Source organism: Sminthopsis crassicaudata, chromosome 4 (assembly GCF_048593235.1).
Source record: "Sminthopsis crassicaudata isolate SCR6 chromosome 4, ASM4859323v1, whole genome shotgun sequence".
Taxonomy (NCBI): Eukaryota; Metazoa; Chordata; class Mammalia; order Dasyuromorphia; family Dasyuridae; genus Sminthopsis; species Sminthopsis crassicaudata.
In genome coordinates, this window is record NC_133620.1 from 435,091,219 (window position 1) to 435,111,501 (window position 20,283).

At 40.1% G+C, this 20,283-nt stretch overlaps 1 long non-coding RNA gene across 1 annotated transcript in view; it reads right to left on the reverse strand.

The window, feature by feature from the left end:
* Positions 1-7,800: 7,800 nt before the first annotated feature.
* LOC141541426 (uncharacterized) overlaps positions 7,801-20,283 on the reverse strand; it is a 70,311-nt gene continuing 57,828 nt past the window's right edge. The window contains exons 2-3 of the long non-coding RNA XR_012481795.1: positions 10,075-10,135; positions 7,801-9,411 (exon numbers count right to left, since the gene is read on the reverse strand). This is a non-coding gene — a long non-coding RNA (uncharacterized LOC141541426). The remainder of the gene's footprint in view (positions 9,412-10,074; positions 10,136-20,283) is intronic.

The following is a 20,283-nucleotide window of genomic DNA, read 5'->3' on the forward strand; positions in this document are numbered from 1 at the left end:
ATTAAAAAAGTTGTCATGTAGAAGACTGAACAGACTAGTTCTTAATGGCCCCAGAGGGCAGAACTGGGGGTAGAGAAGAACTGATTCAAAGAAGTATTAATAAGTTAAAATTTCTTAACATTTAGAGCTGTCCAAAAGTGGAATGGGTAGTATTTCTCCTAGCAAGAGCTATTCAAGCAGAGGCCAGATGTCCTCATGTTGGGAAAATTCCAAGAGGCGTTTCTATTAAGCTAATAAGTTGGATTAGATGGTTTTGGAGGCTCCCTCTAACTTTGAGAATTGGTCATTCAGCGATGTGGCCATTACATAGCCATTTGGTTGTACAATTAACCCAGTTTCTTTAGATTCAATCCCAACTGGCCAGACCTATTCCTTTGACAAGACCAGAAACAGAGACCTTGGCTATATTCTTGGAAAAAAACTAAAAGAAAGGTTTCATTATTTTTTTGCCCTCTACCTTCCCATGAGCATAGAACAGGGGTTCTCAAATTAAGGCCTGCGGCCAGCCGGATTATGGCAAATGGGCTGAGGGGCGGAGACAGAGTGTGAGTTGTTGTTTTTACTATAGTCTGGCCCAGTCTGAGGGACAGTGAACTGGCCCCCTATTTAAAAAGTTTGAGGACCACTGGCATAGAACATAGATTGTCATTCCTACCCAGGGTGAATACCTTCTACCCAACTTGATAGAACAGTTCATAGATATCCAGTTTACCAAATTGGCCAGTGTTCTTCTTGAATCTCTAGATTGCAGCTGGGGAGATTAAAATTTTAGTAAAAATACAAGGGGGATGATGACTGGAAGATGACCTGTCAGACCAGTAAGGTCTGTTACAATATGGAATTCTGCCATTTTGAATGAATACTCCCCCAGCAATCTTTTAAGAGATTCATGAACTTGCTGTTTCAAGACCAAAGAGTTGGTGGTTTTTAACAATGATATTTTCCTCTATTCATAAGTTCATAAGATCATAGAAAGAGAACTAGAAGTGATCTCAGATGCCATCTTATCCAAATCTTTTATTCTGTATATGAGAAAAGCAAGGCTCAAGGTGGTAAACATCTCTTTTAGCATAATATATTAGTCCAAGCCATTCTCTCATACCTATGCTAGCATGAGCTCTTTTCCACTTTGAAAAAAATGTCCACTAAGAAGATGGAGACAGAGTTATTGAGGGATATAACAGGCTGGAAAGGTGTCCTTTTGGCAGGCAAATAAACTTTTTTGCTATAGAAAACCTCCCTTCTCCATGATGACCTTTAATGATTTATCAGCTTTAAAGGACACTGATCTTTCTTGATTCCCAGCTTCTCCACCTCACCTGCACCTCCCTCATTTGCAGAAGAATCACAAAAAGCTTTGAAGTGGACTTGAGGGACAAAGGACCCATTTCATGAGGAGAAAGATTCATTCACCTCAACATCTGTTTGTTGTAATTGGACCTGCAAAACCAGTTCATCATAGAGACCCTTGTATCCAGCATCACTCTAAGGATACTCCTCTTCCAGACACACTATTCCCCCCCCCCCATACTGTGGTACAATACATATTTCTTCTGCAAATTGACCAAAGCAAAAACTATATACTTTGAAGGAAAGAGGGACTAGGCTCTTTCAAGGAGGATGGATGAGAGAAGAATGTCACACTGAGGAGAATGGAAAGGAAGAAATATATTATCCACTTATAACAAAAAGCAAAACAAAACAAAACAAAAACAAAACCCTAACAACAACAACAACAACATCTATTTGGGCTATTTCCTGAGATGGCCAGAGCAGCATCTCTGGGGAAGAAACAGCAGCTTGTCTTCTAAGGGATGTTATATTAGAAACACAGAAGCTGTCAGAGGAGACATAAGCCAGGAAAGCTTAGAGGAAGAAACAGAAGGTAATGTTGGTTGCTGATTCCTTTCTCAGGGATACTGAGGTAGCTTTTTGTGGACCTGATTACCAGCAGGATTTCTCTTTCATTTATTTCATCCTTTTAAAAAAAAAAATGTGTCCAAGGTAATCCCAATAGACTTTGACTAGAAAATGCTATCTGCATCCAGAAAAAGAACTATGTAATTCAACACATGCTATGTTCATTTCTCTTTTGTTTTTTTTTTCTCCCATGGTTTTCCCCTTTTGTCCTGATTTTTCTCTCCGAACATGATTCATAAAGCAATGTGTATCAAAAATAAATTAATTTTTAAAAATTGTAATTACTACTTCCTTTTAAAGTTGTTCATCTATCTAAATATTAGAATGATTCTATTTTCTTACTATATTTACCACAGACTCACAGAATGACTCTCAGCAGCTTCTTTTGCTTCAGTTGCTCAGTACCTGACCTGTATCTCATAGAATTCTTAGCTTTCATCAAGGGACAGCTGAGATGTCTCGGACGGGAAGCCTCTTCTGATCTCCCCAGATTTCTTTGAACATATTTTTATTTACTTATCTGTATGTATATTGCTGCTTTCTCTCTGTAGAATGTAAGTTCCTTGAATCCAAGAATTGATTAACTTTTCCTTTTATTTCCCCAGCTTTATGTAGCTTTTTGCTTGCCCTAGAGTAGACTCAATTGAGTTGAATTAATCAATAATGAGCTCTGCTTTTTCCCATGATTCTTTGTAAAGCTGCTTTCTAAAAGCTTTATTATATTATTTCTTATTATATAAGCAGAAGAGGGAAATGTCTTCTCCTTTCCCTGCCATGATCTGAGTGGGAAAGACTACTAGGCAGTGGATCATAACCCAGCCTACAAGTCACAGACATAAAACAAAACCTTTGCAGCTGACCTGGGACATTTCCTTAGCATATAAGATTGGAGAATCAGTTTGGGTATCGGATTTGAAGTCAGAAGACCTAGACTATCAATGGCTACCTCTTTGATAAAAAATAATTGTTCAGTCACATGTGACCCAATTTGGGATTTTCTTGGGAAAGTTACAGGAGTGGTTTGCTATTTCCTCCTCCAGGCTGTTTTACAGATGAGGAAACTGAGGCAAATACTAGATATCTTAATTTCAATATCCACAATGGAATTTATGATCTTTCCCTAAATTCCCCACCACATCTTTCTGAATGTCAACACCATTCTCTCATCCCTCAGACTCTCAACTTAAGAGCCATCCTGGATTCCTCTCTCTCTATCCCCTCCTGCCCCCATAAAATAGGACCCTAGGGGCTTCATCTTTGCCCAGTTCTCAGATTTGCCTCTTTCTCTCTTCTGACACTGCTCCCACTCTGGTGCAGGTCCCCATCACTTCATTCCTAGATTATTTTAATAGCCTGCTAATAGCTTCCAGCCTCAAATCTCTCCCCATCCCAATCCATCCTCCATTCAGTCACAAAAATCATGTTCCTGAAGCTCAGGTCCTTATGTTATCCCCCACTCAAAAAATTCCAGTGCCTTCCTATTACTTCTAGAATCAAATATAAAATCCTCTGTAGCCCCTCCGAACTTTCCAGTCCGCTTATTCCTTAGTCCTTAATTCATACTCTTTGATCTAGTAGCACTGGCCTCCTGACTGTTGCACTAAGACCCTCCCTCTCTCAGGTCCAGCATTTGTCCCCCATAAACTCTCTTTTCTGCTCCAATCTCTCTGGCTTCCTTTAAATCCCAACTAAAATCCCACCTTCTACAGGAAACCTTCCCTCATCTTCCTTCCTAGTTCTTTATTCCAGGACCTTCCCTCTATTAATGATTTCCTATTTATCCTATATATAGTTTGCTTTTTATATATTTGTCTACATGTTGTCTCCCCGGATAGATTGTAAGTTCCTTGAGGACAGGGGCTGTCTTTTGTCTTTTTGTATCCACAGTGCTCAGCAGTGCCTGGCTTAGCATATAATAAGCACCTTTTAAAAATTATTTAATTAATTTTAGCTTAATTCCTTTTTGTTGTTGTTATTGAGGCAATTGGGTTAAATGACTTGCCCAGGGTCACACAGATAGGAAGTGTTAGGTGTCTGAGACCAGATTTGAACTCTGGTCCTCCTGACTTAAGAGCTGGTGCTCTATCCACTGCACCACCTAGCTGCCCCTAATAAGCACTGTTACATAAATATATTTTAATGTTGATTGATTGATTGACTGACCCCAGTGTTCCAGGCTTTGAATCAGCAGGGTCCTTGACCTTAGATAAATTACTTCCCCAGTCTTTAATATTTAGGGGTTAGACTAAGCAGCCTCAAAGACCCTGCCAGTTCCAAAGCTCAAGTTTGATGTTTCTGTTACATGCATGATAGGACATCATGGAACATTTCCATGAAGCCCCCAAACTCAAAGGGACCTCTCACCTTTGTTCATAAGACAGGGACCCAGCAAGGCAAAGGTTATACGGGCGGCATTTATCTCCATCCTGAGAAGCTAGTGCAGTTCAGGTGCCAGGAAGCCTCTGCCAGGCAGCTCATTTCCCAGGATCCCACTCTTCCTGAAGCTCTATTAGCTGCAGCTCTCTGGATTCTGGTATTGCTCTCACTGCTGTTGCCACTGCTGCACCCGTCAGCCAGGGCCAGCTGGCATCCTCCACTCACCCCTCCAGTGAAGGCTGTATTTCAGTTGAGCTGAATAGGCAATCTCTAAAGTGCTTTGAGCTCCTCTGGGAAGAAGAGCATTATCTCTTTATATTATTATATAATAATGAGAACATATTTCTGCATTCAGAGGCCTCCTGGCTGGGTACACTGTGCACTGGAGGAAATATTGTTCGGGGAAATATTGTTAAAGGGGGTCTGCTCTTATTTCTCTTTTTTACACAGTATCAAAGCTGACATCATTGCAAAAAAAAAAACCAAAAACCCAACAACAAGAGCATCCTCTGGGCAGATGCTCCCTGCTCTCCCTCACCCTTTGCCACCCTACTCCCATCCTCACCCCCTGCCTATCATTTTTGTCCATAACAAACAGACAGATTCTCATTTGTGGTGGGGGACCCAAGCGAGGCAAAAATCATGTAGGAGGCATTTATCTCCATCCTGAAAGGCTACCTCTCAGGGGTACCAAGCCCACAGACCCTTCCACTTATCAACCCATCTGCTCTTTCTTGCCTATTCGCCAGGGGTGAGAAATGCATCTCCGGGTAGCCATTCACACATCTCTGATAATATTGGCTGACATTTATATAACACTTTATTTAACTTTTACCAAATATTTTTCCTATATTACCTCACTAATAATAACAATTGATATTTATATAGTGATTTAAAAAGTCCACAGCTCTTTCCAAATATTCTCTTTCCAAAGATCCTGCAAGATAGGTACTGAAGGTATAATTAGTTCTGTTTTAGAAATGGGAATTCTTGAAGTCAAAAAATGTAAAAATTTACCCATCACCACACAGCCAGGAGTTCTGGGATTACAGGGTGATAGCTACAAAACTGAAAGGTGCCTCAGAGATCCATCATTTTACAGATGTGGAAACTGAGGCACAGGGCTATCAAATGATTTACTCAGTGTCACAAAGTTATTAAATGTCTGAGGCAAGACTTAAACCCACTTTTTCTGATTCCAATCTCAGAGCTCTCTTTCCTACATTAAGGGGCAATATTTAAACAAATATTTACTAAGTGCCTACTGTGGGCCAGGAACTGTTCCAGGTATACAAAGATAAAAAAAGGACAAGCCTTCCTCAAGGAGATTACATTCTAATTTTGGGGGATGGGAGGGAGGGGGAAAGGGAAACACAATGTACAAAGGCATTGTTTTTAAGCCAGATTTCTGATATCATCAATGTAAGGAAGACATGAGAAAGAACTTCCTTTTAGTAATGTAGGTCTACCTCAGTACCTTGTCTACAATTTATAATTTTAGAAAGTTGCTTGGGCTGCCAGGAAGGCCATAATAACATGGGGATAGAGGGCTGGGAAGCAGAGGGAACCGGGTAACACTTGAGGAAAATAAGGATTCTAAAAAGTACATGGAGGTCAAACTATTCAATGCATAGGGATGGATTTGGAAGATTCTGAATGGAAAATAGAATCTTTCTTGTCTATAGGTCCTGTCATCTTTCCCCAATACAATACTCTGTGTGTGTGTGTGTGTGTGTGTGTGTGTGTGTGTGTGTGTGTGTAAGATATTCTCTCACCATAACAATTGATACCTCCTGAGCTGTGTCCTACATCCTCGCATTTAGTATGGTTCCGTTGCAGGTGTGGCTTTCCCCAGATCTCTGTGGCCTAGAATTGTGGCCACAAAGTTTCCTCAGGTTTCCCAGAACCCATCTGACTGATGGATAGCCAGCCATCAGAAGGCAGCCAGGAAATTTCCGCTCCCAACTCTGCCAGGAAAGGTGATGAGCCAAAGAGCAGCCTTTGGGGATGCTTAGTCAAGACCCCTTGAGTGTATATTTATGAATGTAAATCGATAGCTAGGTAGCATAGAGTACCAGACCTGACCTTATACTTATGAGCTGGTTGGCTCTGGGCAAGTCACTTAACCCTGTTTGGGTATGCATTTGTATATATGTACTTGGGTGTCTCTTGTTTGAAGGTTCATGCATGCATATGACTTGCTTCAGTCACATCCTACTCTTCATGAGCCCATTTGGGGTTCTCTTGGCAAAGATACTGGAAGGATTGGTCAATGTCCTTCTCCAGACCATTTTACAGATGAGGAAACTGAGACAGACAGGGTGAAGTGACTTATTCAGGGTCACACAGCTGCTAGGTGTCTGAGACGAGATTTGAATTCAGGAAGAGGAGTTTTTCCTGACCTCAGACCCAGCACCCTACCCATTGTGGCTTTAAGACAAAGGCTCTTAAGAGGGGCTATGTGGTTTGTTTTCATCCTTCTTCCTTTCCCTCTTTGAGTTATCTGCTCTCAAGCTGGGCTGGTCTCCTTATCTTTCTGGTTTGTTGTTTTATTCTTCTGGGGATAGCTCTCCAGCCCTTTGCCCAGCCCCTTCTGCCTCCTCCACTGGTAGCTGCAACCTTCCCTCTTTCCTTGGCTCCAGCCCGGCTTTCTTCTCCCTAGCAACATCCAAAAAAAAAGGCAACAATCATTGGCTCTGAAGCAATTTTTGAGCCAGTGAAATGAGTGAGGCTATAAATACCTTAGGCCATTGCAGGACTATGTTCTTAAACTCCCCAGCCTCCTACCACTCGCTCTCCACCAATCCTTTCTCTGATTAACATCAGACAAGGCTTGTGGAAGCCTACGCTAAAACCCAGAGAGCTGAGCTGGAAAGTCCTCAGGTGCCATCTTGTCTAACTTCTCATTTTATAAGCCCGGGGTTCAGGCTTGCTTACAGGCACCAGGCTGGATTCAAACCCAAACCTCTGATTCCAGAGTCAGAATTCCTTTCACTCCATTAGTCCACACTTTAACAATTTCCCCCCTGCACTATCCAGTCCTGGCTAGAACAGATCTGCCCTCCATGGCCCAGCATGGCACATTCTGTACCCTCCAGAATTCCAGCCCTCCCTCAACTCACAGGTCATGTCTTGTGGAATCTTGAATTCAAAAAATTTTTATTGAACTTTTATTAAACTCCTCTCCCATGCAAGACTATCCTAAGTGCTGAGGGGATTAAAAATAAAAAAAGAAATATTCTCTGTCCTTAGGTATCTTCTATCATTTTGAGTCATTTATATATCTATATGCAGTTTCTTTAGCACTGCATAGGGAATTCCCAGATAAGGAAATTCCCTCTGCCTTTACAGGTTAGCACTTTCTCTGAAGCTTTTAATCTTAAAGAAGCATCAAACACTGCCATTGAACTCCCCATATCTGAACAACAACACTCCTGAGTGCTTCCCAATCAAATGAAAATGTAATTGGGAAACATTTAGCATAAATAACAATACAATAAAACATAAATAATGTCAATATTTAATAACAAATAAAAATATGATAAAAATGGATAATGTCAATATGTGGTTTTCTAAGTCATTGTGTACCTGTAGAGATCCATACTATAGAGATATAAATGTATAGAAAGAGATATGTAGAGATAGAGCTATGTAGTGATTGCCCTTGAATTCAATGCAATTGGACAAGCATTTATTGAACACTTCCCCCATGCCAGGCACTATCCTAGGTGCTGAAGGGATTAAAAAAAAAAATTTTTCCCTGAGGCTGGGGTTAAGTGACTTGCCCAGAGGCACACAAATAAGAAGTGTTAAGTGTCTGAGACCAAATTTGAACTCGGGTCCTCCTGAATTCAGGGCTGGTACTCTATCCACTGCGCCACCTAGCTGCCCCAGGGATTCAAAAATTAAAAAAAAAAAAGAAATATTCTGTCCTTAGGTATCTTTTGTTCTACCGTTTTTGAGGCATTTATATATATATGGAAATTCCCTCTATCATTACAGGTTAGCACTTTCTTTGAAGCTTTTAATCTTAAAGAAGCATCAAACCCTGCCATTGGCCTCCCCATGTCTGGCCAGCAACATTTCTGAGTGCTTTCCAATCAAATGAAAATGTAACTGGGATACATTTAACAATATAAATAACAATACAATAAAATATAAATAATGTCGATATTTAACAACATAAATGAAAATATATCAAAACATAGAGAATGTCAATATTGAACAACATAAATAAAAATACAATAAAACATATAATGTCAACATCTAACAAAATACATAAAAATACAATAAAACATAATGTCAATATTTAAAAACATAAATAAAATACAATAAACCATAGATGTCAATATTTAACAACATAAATAACAATATAATAAAACATGTCAATATCTAACAAGATAAATAAAAATACAATAAAACAAATCAATATTTAATAACATAAATAAAAATACAGTAAAGCATAAATGTCCATACTTAACAACATAAATAAAAATACAATAAAAGATAATGTCAATATGTGGTTTTCTAAGTCAATATGCACCTGCAGAGATCCATATTATAGAGATATAAATGTCTCTATATAGACATGTAGAGATAGAGATATGTATTTTTATTGGAGTTTGACATCCCTCCCATAGAGCATTTAAGATTAAAGCATTAAGATTAAAGGGTCACACATTATGTGCCAGAGCCTGGACTGGAATCCAAGTCCTCCTAGCTTCAAGGCTGGCTTAATATTCACTCCAACACCTTGTTTCTCCTACATGCGATGCATAGAGATTTACATGCAAGATTTTTGCAGAGAAAACATAAAGAAATCTTTGCGGAGTACTTGCATTGGAGGAGATGGAGACAAGCTTCCTGAAGGGGGTGACCCCCAAGCCATATTTTGAAGTGAGCTGGAGCTAGAAGAGATTTCTGCTGGAATGAGCGACATGACAGAGTAGTTAAAACAGTGAGCTTGGACAATTTACTTCACTCTGTGGGGGTGCGTGGATGTTTCTGCCTCAGTTTCCTTATTTATGAAAGAAGGAAGCTGGAAAAGATGACCTCCGTGCTCCATCTGTGACACTGCCAGGACGATCTGCAGGGGGCTTTTCCAGCCTTGGGATTCTGTAACAAGAGGAAGAAGAGGTCACTCTGTTAGTGGGCGGGGAGGTGGAATCATCCCCTGGGACATCATTTCTCCTCACTTTAGACTTATGGTTACTGCCGCATCCCCAACCCGGCCTCTGCGCCCACAGGTTATACAGAAGGCAGGGTGTGCTGGTGGAGGGTATGAAATCATTTTATTCGTGGTGGGGAGGGGAGGGAGGAGGAGGCTCCGTTTTACAGAGGGGAGCAATCTGGGTAAAGCTTCAGGTGAAGGTGATGCTGCAGTCCTGGCCGCGGCACGAAGCCGGCTCCTGGCAAAGGGTCTGAAGCAAGCCCCGCCCCTGCAGCACTTCTCCCTGACACGCCCTTCCCCTGCCTCCCTTTTCTAACATCTCCATCCTCCCGGTTCAATTGAGGTACTCTCAAGGCAGACAGAATGTGGACAAAAGGACTCTAGCCTACAGTAGCTTTCGAAGGGGAATTTTAAAAAGCAAGAAAGCTTCCTCAGAGGACAATCAGTCTTTTCTAGAGGTGGGAGGAATCCTCTCTTTTGATGCTGCTAAGGCAAAGTCAGCAAGACTAGGGATAAGGGGAAAGAGAAAGAGGATAGGGCCAGGAAGCCTGGATTTGAATCCTGCCTCAGAAATAATACTAGCTCGCTAACGTTTATGTGGAGCTTACTATGTGCCGGGCACTGCGCTATCTTGTTCCATCATTTTCATGATATCCCACTCTTCATGACCTATGGGATAAGAATAGCTTTTTATTTTCAAAATATATTCAAAGATAATTTTCAACATTTACCCTTACAGAAAACCCTCTGTTCCAAATTTTTCTCCCTCGCTTCCCTCCATCCCCTCCCCTAGACAGAAAGCAATCTAATAACACAACCCTATTTGGGATTAAAATTCTGGAATGGGGGCAGCTGGGTGGTGCAGTGGTTAGAGCACCAGCCTTGAAGTCAGGAGGAGCAGAGTTCAAATCTAGTCTCAGACACTTAACATTTCCTGGCTGTGTGACCCTCAACCCCAATTGCCTCAGGGGAAAAAAAATGAAATGGATTACCTTTTCCTTCTCCAGCTCATTTGACCAATAAGGAAATTGAGGCAAATGGGATCAGCGTCATCCAGCTAGTAAGAGTCTGAGGCTGGATTTGACTTCCAGACTCAACAGTCTATCCACTTTGCCACCGAGATGCCCCCAGCATTCTGTAGGTACTTAATAAATATTTTTTACGAAGGAGTGAAATAATGAATGAAAGAAAATGAAGCAATACATCATATGTTTTATATTTTCCAGACTGTGACTGGGGTCTCCTTATTTGAAAAAGGAGGTTGTTGAACTAGATGTTCCCTAGGGTCTACAAACGTGATTCTTTGAGGACCACATTGCGCAGAACGCAAAGCCTAGAAAAAGAAAACTTGAATTCAAATTTCATCTCAGATCCTTACTAGCCCTGTAATTCTGAACCTAAAGTTTCAGGCTCATTTTCCTTCTTTGTAAAAAGAGAATAATAATAGTACCTGCCTCGAAGGTTTGTTCTGAGTATCAAATGAGATAATCATTATAAAAGTGTTTACCAGAATGTACCTAGTATATAGTAGGTATTTAATAAATATTTGTTCCTTCCCTTCTTCCCACAGGAATTTCAGAAGGAATAAACCCAGGATCAGGCAGCAAATGAAAGCCAGAGTCAGGGATTTGAACCCATGGCTTCTGTCCCCAAAACCATTATTCTCTCCATTTCTCTGTAACCTGTAATAAATGTGAGTTATGGAAATATCCATCTCTGAAATATATAAATAAATATGAGCTATGGAAAAGAGAATAATAATAGCTCCTGCCTCACAGATTTGTTCTGAGGATCAAATAAGATAATGATTGTAAAAGTGCTTACCACTGTGCCTAGTATATAGTAGGTGCTTAATAAATACGCGTTCCTTCTCTTCCTCCTACAGGAATCTCAGGAAGCAAATATCCAGGATCAGATAGCGAATGAGAGCTGGAAGCAGGGTTTTGAACCCAGGGATTCTGTCCCCCAAGCCATTATTCTCTCCATTGTTCTTTACACTGTTTAAATATGAGCTATGGAATATCCATCCCTGAAATATGTAAATAAATATGAACTATGGAAATATCCATCCCTGAAACTCTTCCCTACTGTCCTGGTGTTAACGGCATTGGATATTATCAGAATTGGCCTGCGTGGTCTATTTTGTGGATATTCTCCAACTCCAAATAGGTGAAAAGAAAGAAAATGTATAAGCCATAGTTATTCTCCGCTCTTTCTCTGAATTCCTTCCTTAAGGTAATCAGAGAAAAGGGACCCCAACTCCCAGCTTCTATTTCTAGAAATTGGGCTGCAGACACTGAAGCTAAAAATAAATCTTAATAAGATTTTAAATAAACACTTTCCACAAGGATTTGCTTTATGATTTTCCCCCCATTCCTGGAACAATGTGATTTAGAAGCCAAGGGTATCCTTCCCAGAGGAGGAAATGTCAGAGGATCCCAAAGAGGAAACTGGTCTGGAGGAGGTACTCACCCCCGTCTTACCAGAAGTAGCCAGAGGGATTTGGCATTTGGGAACCAAGCTTCCCCAAAACATCCTGTCCTTCTGTGACCTTTTTAGCTAACCTCCTAACTCCAACCCTAATCCTCGGGGGTCTGATCACTTCTATCACTCATCTTCCCTGGGCATTTCTTCTCTTAGAGGAAATGAAGCCATATAGAGAAGAATTTTTCTTTTTTAAAAATTTCTTATACCAGCTCTTAACTGAAATAATGCCATAAAGAGAAGAAATTTTCTTTCTTTCTTTCTTTTTTTTTTTTTAATTTCTTATATCATCCTTTTTCCCCAACATGGCACCAACTTGCAGAGATTCTGTTCTGACTTCAGATAAATATCTGGATCTGTTGTTCCTTTATCCACAGAGGCTAACCTATTGTTTGCAAACTCTGTCTCTGGAATGTGTTCTGTGTTATAGGAGGTGAGGGGGATGGATAGCTAAAGGGCAGAGAGAAGGGAGAAAGTACAAAATAGCTATGGCCTCCACAAGCAATTATCAAGGGTGTTAGAAACACAAGCATTCTGGGCCTGAAATGCCAGCCAGTGGGCACGTGATGGAACCAATTTTTAGCTTTTCTCCCTTACACCTCCAAGTGAGAAAAGGTCAAGGGGGTGCTGGGATTTCTATCAATAGTACCAGCTTTGTCCTGTTGCTTTTCTCTGGGAGTCAAGAAGGAAAAACACACACACATATATAGGAAAGGGGTTGGGGAGGCAGGGCGGAGAGAAAGATGAGAAAGGAAGGTGGTTTAATAATATATTATGTGGTGGGAACAGTTGAAATTCCCCACGATGCTCCAGAACAATGGTCGTCTGATTCTCTACCACCAAAGGCTGGCTTGAGAGAATTGAGAGAGCCCCTTTGAAAAGCTTCCTGGCAGAGGACCCGTCATGGGAAAGGGAGCAGTGGGTGGGGTTGTCCGCAGTGTGTCAGCAGCAGGGAGAAAACAAAGGAACAGGCAGGAGAGCCATGCCCTGGGAACTGGGAAGGTGCCCGGAGAGAGCTCTTGGCTGAAGGCCAGGCCTGATTTTTAATGAAGCCACCTGAGTAAATGAGGGAAAGCAGAGCTGCTCCTCTATCAGTGTCCCCAAGCCATGCTCTGTTCAGTTAGCCAGCCCAAGAAAGCGGCCTTCTGCCCAGCTGCTAATTGGCAAGAGGTGCCCAAACCACACTCAGCAGGTGGCACTCTTGTCACTGCCTCAGAACAGGACAACTGTCCCCACCAAAGGGAGCCGCCTTGCCTGAGCTGAGGTGCCATTTTGTGATGGAGACAAAAACCCCAAGCCCCGACCACTCATACTCATTTATCTCTCCCAGATACTTTCCACATTAACCCTAGTGTCCTGGCCCACGTCCAGCCTAAGTAATTGCCTTCCACCAGGCTCCACTTTGCCTTAGGTTTCAATCGAACTGAGTATTTTTCATCATTTTCTTCCTGGAGCTGTGGTAGGACAGGAGTGTCCCTGCCAGGATAAAATGTTAAGTCATCGCTCCCTCTGGGATTCGAGGCCAAAAAGAAAAGGGGGAAAAAAAGATAAAAGAAACACTGGGATATGCAAAATTGTGTGGCTTAGTAGAAAGAATCCAGGTTCAAATATCAACTCTACCACTTACTATCATTGTGACCTCTGGCAACTTATTTGTACTTTCTGGGCATTCGCAAAAAGTGAGGATTTTGGATTATATAATTGCAGAAGTTGCTTCCAAATAGAAATCTCTGATCTTCTGAGCTCCATAATCCCACTAAACAGTAAAAGCTCTCTTAAATTGGCAGAGGTCATGGATAATAGTAGCTGGGAGCTATCCCTGACAAAAAAGCAAGTGAAAACAAAGACATGCCAGTTTCCACCCTCCTCCCTTGGCCACTCCCTGTAGCCCATCCCTCCAACCCCAAGGTAAGCTGAGTCTATGGCAATCTTCCACTTCCAACCTTTGAGAGTACTTTGGTTCCTTTCTAATGCATTTATCACAAAATATGATGAATCATAAGTACCTGTGTTGGTGTTTTATCATTTTAAATGTATTAAGGATCCAGATTCTTTGCTTCAATTGTTACCTAGCCTTGATCACTTAGTCAGACTGAGACCTGTTGAAGATCTTAGCTTAAAAAGGTGAAGATTCCCATTTCATTCATCTCTAATCCAATCATCTTGATCAATATCTCAGCACTAGATTTAGCCCTCCCTCACTTAAATCCAATTCATTTGTATGTCATGACATCACTTTCCTGATGCTTGATCTTATTCAAGAACCTTGGACAAACCGGAGGTTGAGATCCTATATTAAGTTTATATCTCTCCCAGACTTTTCATGATACTCAGAATTCTATTTATGGTTGTTTAATCCTTTCAGTCATTTCTTACTCTTTGTGACTCCACTGGGATTTTCCTGGCAGAAATTCTCAAGTGGTTTGCCATTTTTCTTCTCCAGCCCACTCTACAGATGAGAAAACTGAGACAGAGTCACCCAGCTATTACTGTCTGAGACCAAATTTCAACTCAGGAAGACTCTTCCTAACTCCATACCTGCCACCATCATTCTTTAGGTATTTAATAAATATTTGTTAATGAATGAAAGAAAATAAGGCAATAAACCTTTTGTATTTTCCAGGACACTAATGTGTTAGATATTCAAGTCTATGTCACCACAAACCATCAGAATGTCCTGAAAATGCCAATGTTTCAGGAAATAGTGCATGAATAAATCAATTTAGTAAGCACTGCAGGAGAACTGATACCTGTCCTGCGTTAAGGACCACAAATGGTAGCAAATTGTAAGCTGATGAAGTAAAGTAATTAAACCTAACAATGGATATTCCTTATATGTATATGGTTTATGAAGGGATATGGATTGGCTTCCATAATTCTTTTCCAGATACCCGTACCCATATTCAATTATGGCAGAAAAAAGAATTGTCCACTGATTTTATTCCTAACGCATCAAGTATGGTTGGATTTTCCATTCGTGTCACCATAATTTGTCATTAGAAAAATAAATCCTACCTCCAAGGACTACTGTTGCATCTTGGGTAAGTAATTTTTACCTCCCTAGGTCTATTTCCTTATCACAGGAAAAGGCTGGATTAAATAGGCCTTCTTCTAGCCCTCCATATAGGAGATGAAGAGCTAGAGCAGTGTCTGGCCTGGAGTCAGGAAGAACTGTTCAAATCTTACCTCAGACACTAGCTGTGTGACCCTAGACAAGTCACTAAGCTCAATTTTTGTTGTTTTTTAGTTGGCCCCATTTGGGGTAGAATGGTTTGCCATTTCCTTCTCCAGTTTATTTTACAGATGAGGGAACTGAAGTAAACAATATTAAGTCAGTGTCTTAAGTCTTTCTGACTTCAGGCTTGGTGCTCTATCCACTGTACCACTTAGTTATGTCCTTATAAGATGTATAATGATAGGATTGTTGTGAGAATAAAATGAAGTGATAATTGTGGGGTGCTTATATCAATGTTATCTATGATGATGATGATGATGATGGAGCAGATCCAAAACTCTTTAACAAAATTTTGAATTTCATAGCAAAATCGAAGAGATCCAGAATACCTCCCTCCAGGGCTAAATGTGTTTGCTTGTTCCTTGCTGATGACATCACTAAGCTGGCACTAGTAAGTCTTGGTTACTAGTATCTTCCACTAAGAATAATTAAGGAAGGGACCTCAAAGGCTATCTAGTTCAACCTTCCCCATTTTGCAGAGAAGGAAAGTGAGGGCCAGATAAGGTTACTTATCCAAGGTCATTCAGGTTAATTAAATTCTGAACTCAGTTCTTTTGACTTCAAATCAAATGGTCTGTCCACAGGATCTATAATTACAGCCTTTTAATATAGTGACTTTGCAATGAAAAATTCGGGTCATGCCCACTGACTGCAGGTGGCCTTGTCCAGGGCTCTTTTCTCATCTCCAACCTTTGATATCATCCATGGATTTAATTATCATCTCTACACTGCTGATTTTTGGATCAATAGGTCAAGCCCTGACCTCTCTCCTGACCTCCAGACTTTCATATCCAATTTCCTATTAGATACTGCAAAATGAATGTCCGCCAGGCATTTCAACTCAATACATCCCAAACGGAACATATTTTTGGTTTTGTTTGCCTCTCGGTATATTTCTATTGCTTAGCAGAGTGCCTGGTACACAGTAGGCTCTTAATAAATGCTTGATGATAGGTTGCTGATGGATGATTTGCCTCTCTCTTCCTCTTATTTCTGATAGCTAACACTTAAAGTTTCTTTTCTTTAGCTTGAGACAATGCAGTCAGAACTAAATTTTGACCACAAACTCTCCCCTCTTTCTAACCTTCCTATTTCTGTGGAAGACATCAACATTCTCCCAGTTATCCAGGCTCACAGCTTAGGTGTCATCCTCAACTCTTCACTCTCACTCCCTTTCTGATAGCCAGTCTGTTGTCGGTGCTACCTTTAGTTCTTTTTCATCATTTCTGACTTTTCATCCCTTTTTGACATTTTCCTTGGCAAAAATACTGGTTTTGCCAATGTTTTTACATTTTACAGATGAGGAAACTGAGGCAAACAGCCTTAAGTGATGCCCAGAGTCACTCAGCTAGAAAGTATCTAAGACCAGATTTAAACTCAAGTAGATGAGTCTTCCTGTCTTCAGACTCCACACTCTATCCACCATACCACTTCTCTCCGAAACTGCTACCACTCTGAGGTAGACCCTCATCACCTCACTCTTGCGCTATTTAAATAACAAGACTAATCTCCTTGTCTCTCCAGACTAGAGTACCTCTTCCATTCTGACCCCATCTCTCCCCTCCCCCATTTAATCAACTTCAGTGGCCTCCTATTACCTAAAGGATCAAATATAAAATCCTCTGTTTGACCTTCATAACCTGACCCATTCCTACCTTTCTATTCTTCTTACATCGTACTCCCATCCATTTGCTCTGCAATCTCCTGACAGTAGACATAATTCTTTTCACAAAACACTCCATTTCCCAAATCTGAGAATTTTCACTGGTTGTCCCTCCTATACCCAAAGGGTCTTCCTTCTCCTCTTTATCTCCTATACTTCCTTCAGGTCTCTAAAACTTCCCCCTTCAACCACGAACTTTCCCCTTTATCTTAGTACCTTCATTTATCTCCAATTTATTATGTGTTTATCTTGTTTCTATGCAATTATTTACATATTGTCCCCAACTCCTCCTCCCCAACTTCATTTAGGATGCTGCTTAAGAGCATTAAAGACTTTTGGATCCCTGGGAACTAGCACAGTGCTTGGCACATAGGAGAAACTTAATTAACTCTTGTTGGCTGACTGACTGATTGAGGGACCGAAACCACTATATGCTCTCTTATGTAAGCTTCACACTAACCTAAGAAATGATCAGGGTAAATATCTCCATTTTGCCAATGAGAAAGACAAGCAATGTCTTCAAGGTCCCATAGTTGACAAATGAAGAATGGAGACGAGGTCTCCTAAAACTAAATGTTGTGGTTCCCATACTATCTTAAGCTAGAGAAAAGAAGCTCTAAGTATTGAGCGAAATAGAAGGAGGGCTAGGGAGATATTTTCCTGAGATGGCAAGTCATCAATTAATCAACAAGCATTTATTATGAGTTTGCTTTATACCTGACTCTAGGCTAAGCATTAAGAATATGTAAACGAATAAATAAATGAAAAAGTGATTGAACGGAAAGCTAAATGAATGGCTAGATAGATAAATGAATTAATCAACCAACAAACAAAAAAAACACTAAACTAGATAGGAAAACATATCATTCCCAGCCAACAAAGAACTTGCACTCTAAAGGGAGAGATAAAATGTAAATAAGCAAGATCTATACCAAGTAGACTGAGAGTAATAATAGAGAGGAAGGGTCTAGAAGTTAAGATATACAATCTGATATTTACTGGGGAAAGAGAGGGGTCTGTCTGTTAATGAGTGTAGCAGTTGAAGGATAATGCTTATTCACTGCAGTGTGCCTTTAAGCTTGCCTTCTCTTAAAAGTCCCTTCAGGCTCCCACTCAGGCTTCCAGACTTCACTGCAGCATTATGAGATCATTATAAAGTACCTTGTGTTTCCCTCTACATTTGTGCAGCATAAATGTAAAGGAATTATCATTTTTCTTCTTTCCCCTTCCTCCAACCTCAGTTCTCCAGAGGATGAAATTCAAATATGCCCAATTTAAAGAGCAAAGTTTAAAAAAAAAAAAAAATACTGAGCACTGAGTTAAAAATGGAAAGTAGATTATGCAAAAAAGTATTTTCAAGGTGTCTTTCTCTGTGTTTCTATTTTGCAAGTTTTAAAAGAGGAATAAAAGTGTAAGGCAGAGGGAAATTTCTCTGATGCAGCATTTACATAAGAAACACATTCGGAAAAAGGAGCAATAAATCTGAGAGTGTTCTTATTATACAGGACTCAAACATTCCCTGGGGATTGGGGGAGGTTTCAATTAGTTGGGGAGGGAAAAAAAATAAAAATCGTCTTTGCAAAATGCAAATCCTTTCCGTACTCTGAGAATTCCACCCAAGGAAAGGGCCACACTGGGTTGAGCTTCAGACAATGCTCTCATTGTGCTGAAAGTTCTTACCTTCTTGTGCCTTCATTACAATTCCCAGGCTCCTCTGATAATTGCTTGACATGTCCTAACACTGCCATTTGGGCTGCATCAGAGTTCTGTGTTCCTGAGGACAATTCTCAAGGAGCCCATTGTTTTCGGGGATTGCGCATTTGGCTCCAGAAATGGACCCACAGGAAACTGATTGGAACTTGGGAGAGCAGAAGGAGTTCCAGTCAGTCACTCAATCACTCAACGAGCATTTATTAAACCATTTCCATGTGCCAGGTATTGTGCTGAGCCCTAAGTATATATAAATGAATGAAGAGATAGACAAACAAATAAATAAATACCAGCAAAACCCAAAACAAAGCAAAACAAAAACCCTCTACAATCCCTGCCTTCAAGGAGAATACATTCTAATGGGAAATAGATGACAAGTAAATATCTTGGTATAAAAAAGGTAGGTACTGGATAGATGGAAGATAATCTGAATGGGCAAACACTGGCAGCCAGGGAGAAGCAGGAAATGTCTCTTTAAGAAGGGAAAAGTTGAAATGACTCAAAGGAAACCAAGTAAGCTTAAGGAATTGAGCACTGAGCAGGTGGGCAGTTTCCACACCCAAAACAGTCAAGAAACACCTACTATGTGCTCAGCAAACATTTTCTCCCCTATATAATAAATGAAGAGAGTTTTAAAGCTGAGTTCTTTAATTCATAAGTTGTCTTTAATTCATACTATGTGACCCTGAACAAGACACTGAGCCAATCTTCTTGGAGTTTGTTCTAAAACTAAAACAAGCTCTTTTTCTAAAGAGTTCTGAGACAATTAATTATAGACAAGATGCTGACGTGTTGGCTGATGAAATTTCTTCATCCAGGACTTATCCATATTAGTGAAATCTGAAGTCCAATCCCTAATACTATCCCTACGTGAATTGTTCCAAAAATCAGTAATAATCTGACTATTAAAGTCTCAATAGTTTAAAATTTAAAGCAATTTTGAGCTATTAAACTTGAAACTGCACTAAGATTTTAGGGACAGCATGGTTAAGATATATATGCAAATAAAATGGCCAAATATAAGTAATAAAGATATAACAGCAGGATAATGACTTGTTCCAATACCATTACTATCTGAAAACCACAGGAATGAGATTTTATTAAATGATTATAATAACTGATTTGTATTAGAACTTTAAAGTTTGCAAAGCATTTTCCATACATAACCTCACAGGACTCCCACAACAATCCTATAAGGCAGGTGCATGGTGTAGTAGAAAGAATATTGGAATAGACACAGAGGACCATGTTTCCAATCTGGTTCTGCTGCTAACTACCTTTATCACTTTCAACAAGTCACTTTTCTTCAGGGTCTTAATTTCCTCAAATGTTATATGGAGGAGGGAGGTGGACCTAATGACCTTGAAAGTGTCTTCCATTTCTCAATCTATAGCCCTAATATATTATTAACCCCATTTTACAAATGAGAAAATAGAATCTTCAGGAACCTATGTTGTACCTTCTGTTTCATCTTGTGTGAATCACCTTGGTTCTTTCAATCATTATTTATTCATTTATCCATTCAACCACTCATTCAAACATTTATTAAATTGTCTATTATGTATAGTATACTCTGCTTGTAGGAAAGATAAAAAGAGTCATAACTAGGAATTCCCTAATCTGAAGTTAGCTTTTTAAAAATATTTGTGTGTGTATGTTTTCTCCCCTAATAAGATGTCAGCTTCTTGGCAAATGTTAATTGGTTGGCTTATTTACTTGCCACAA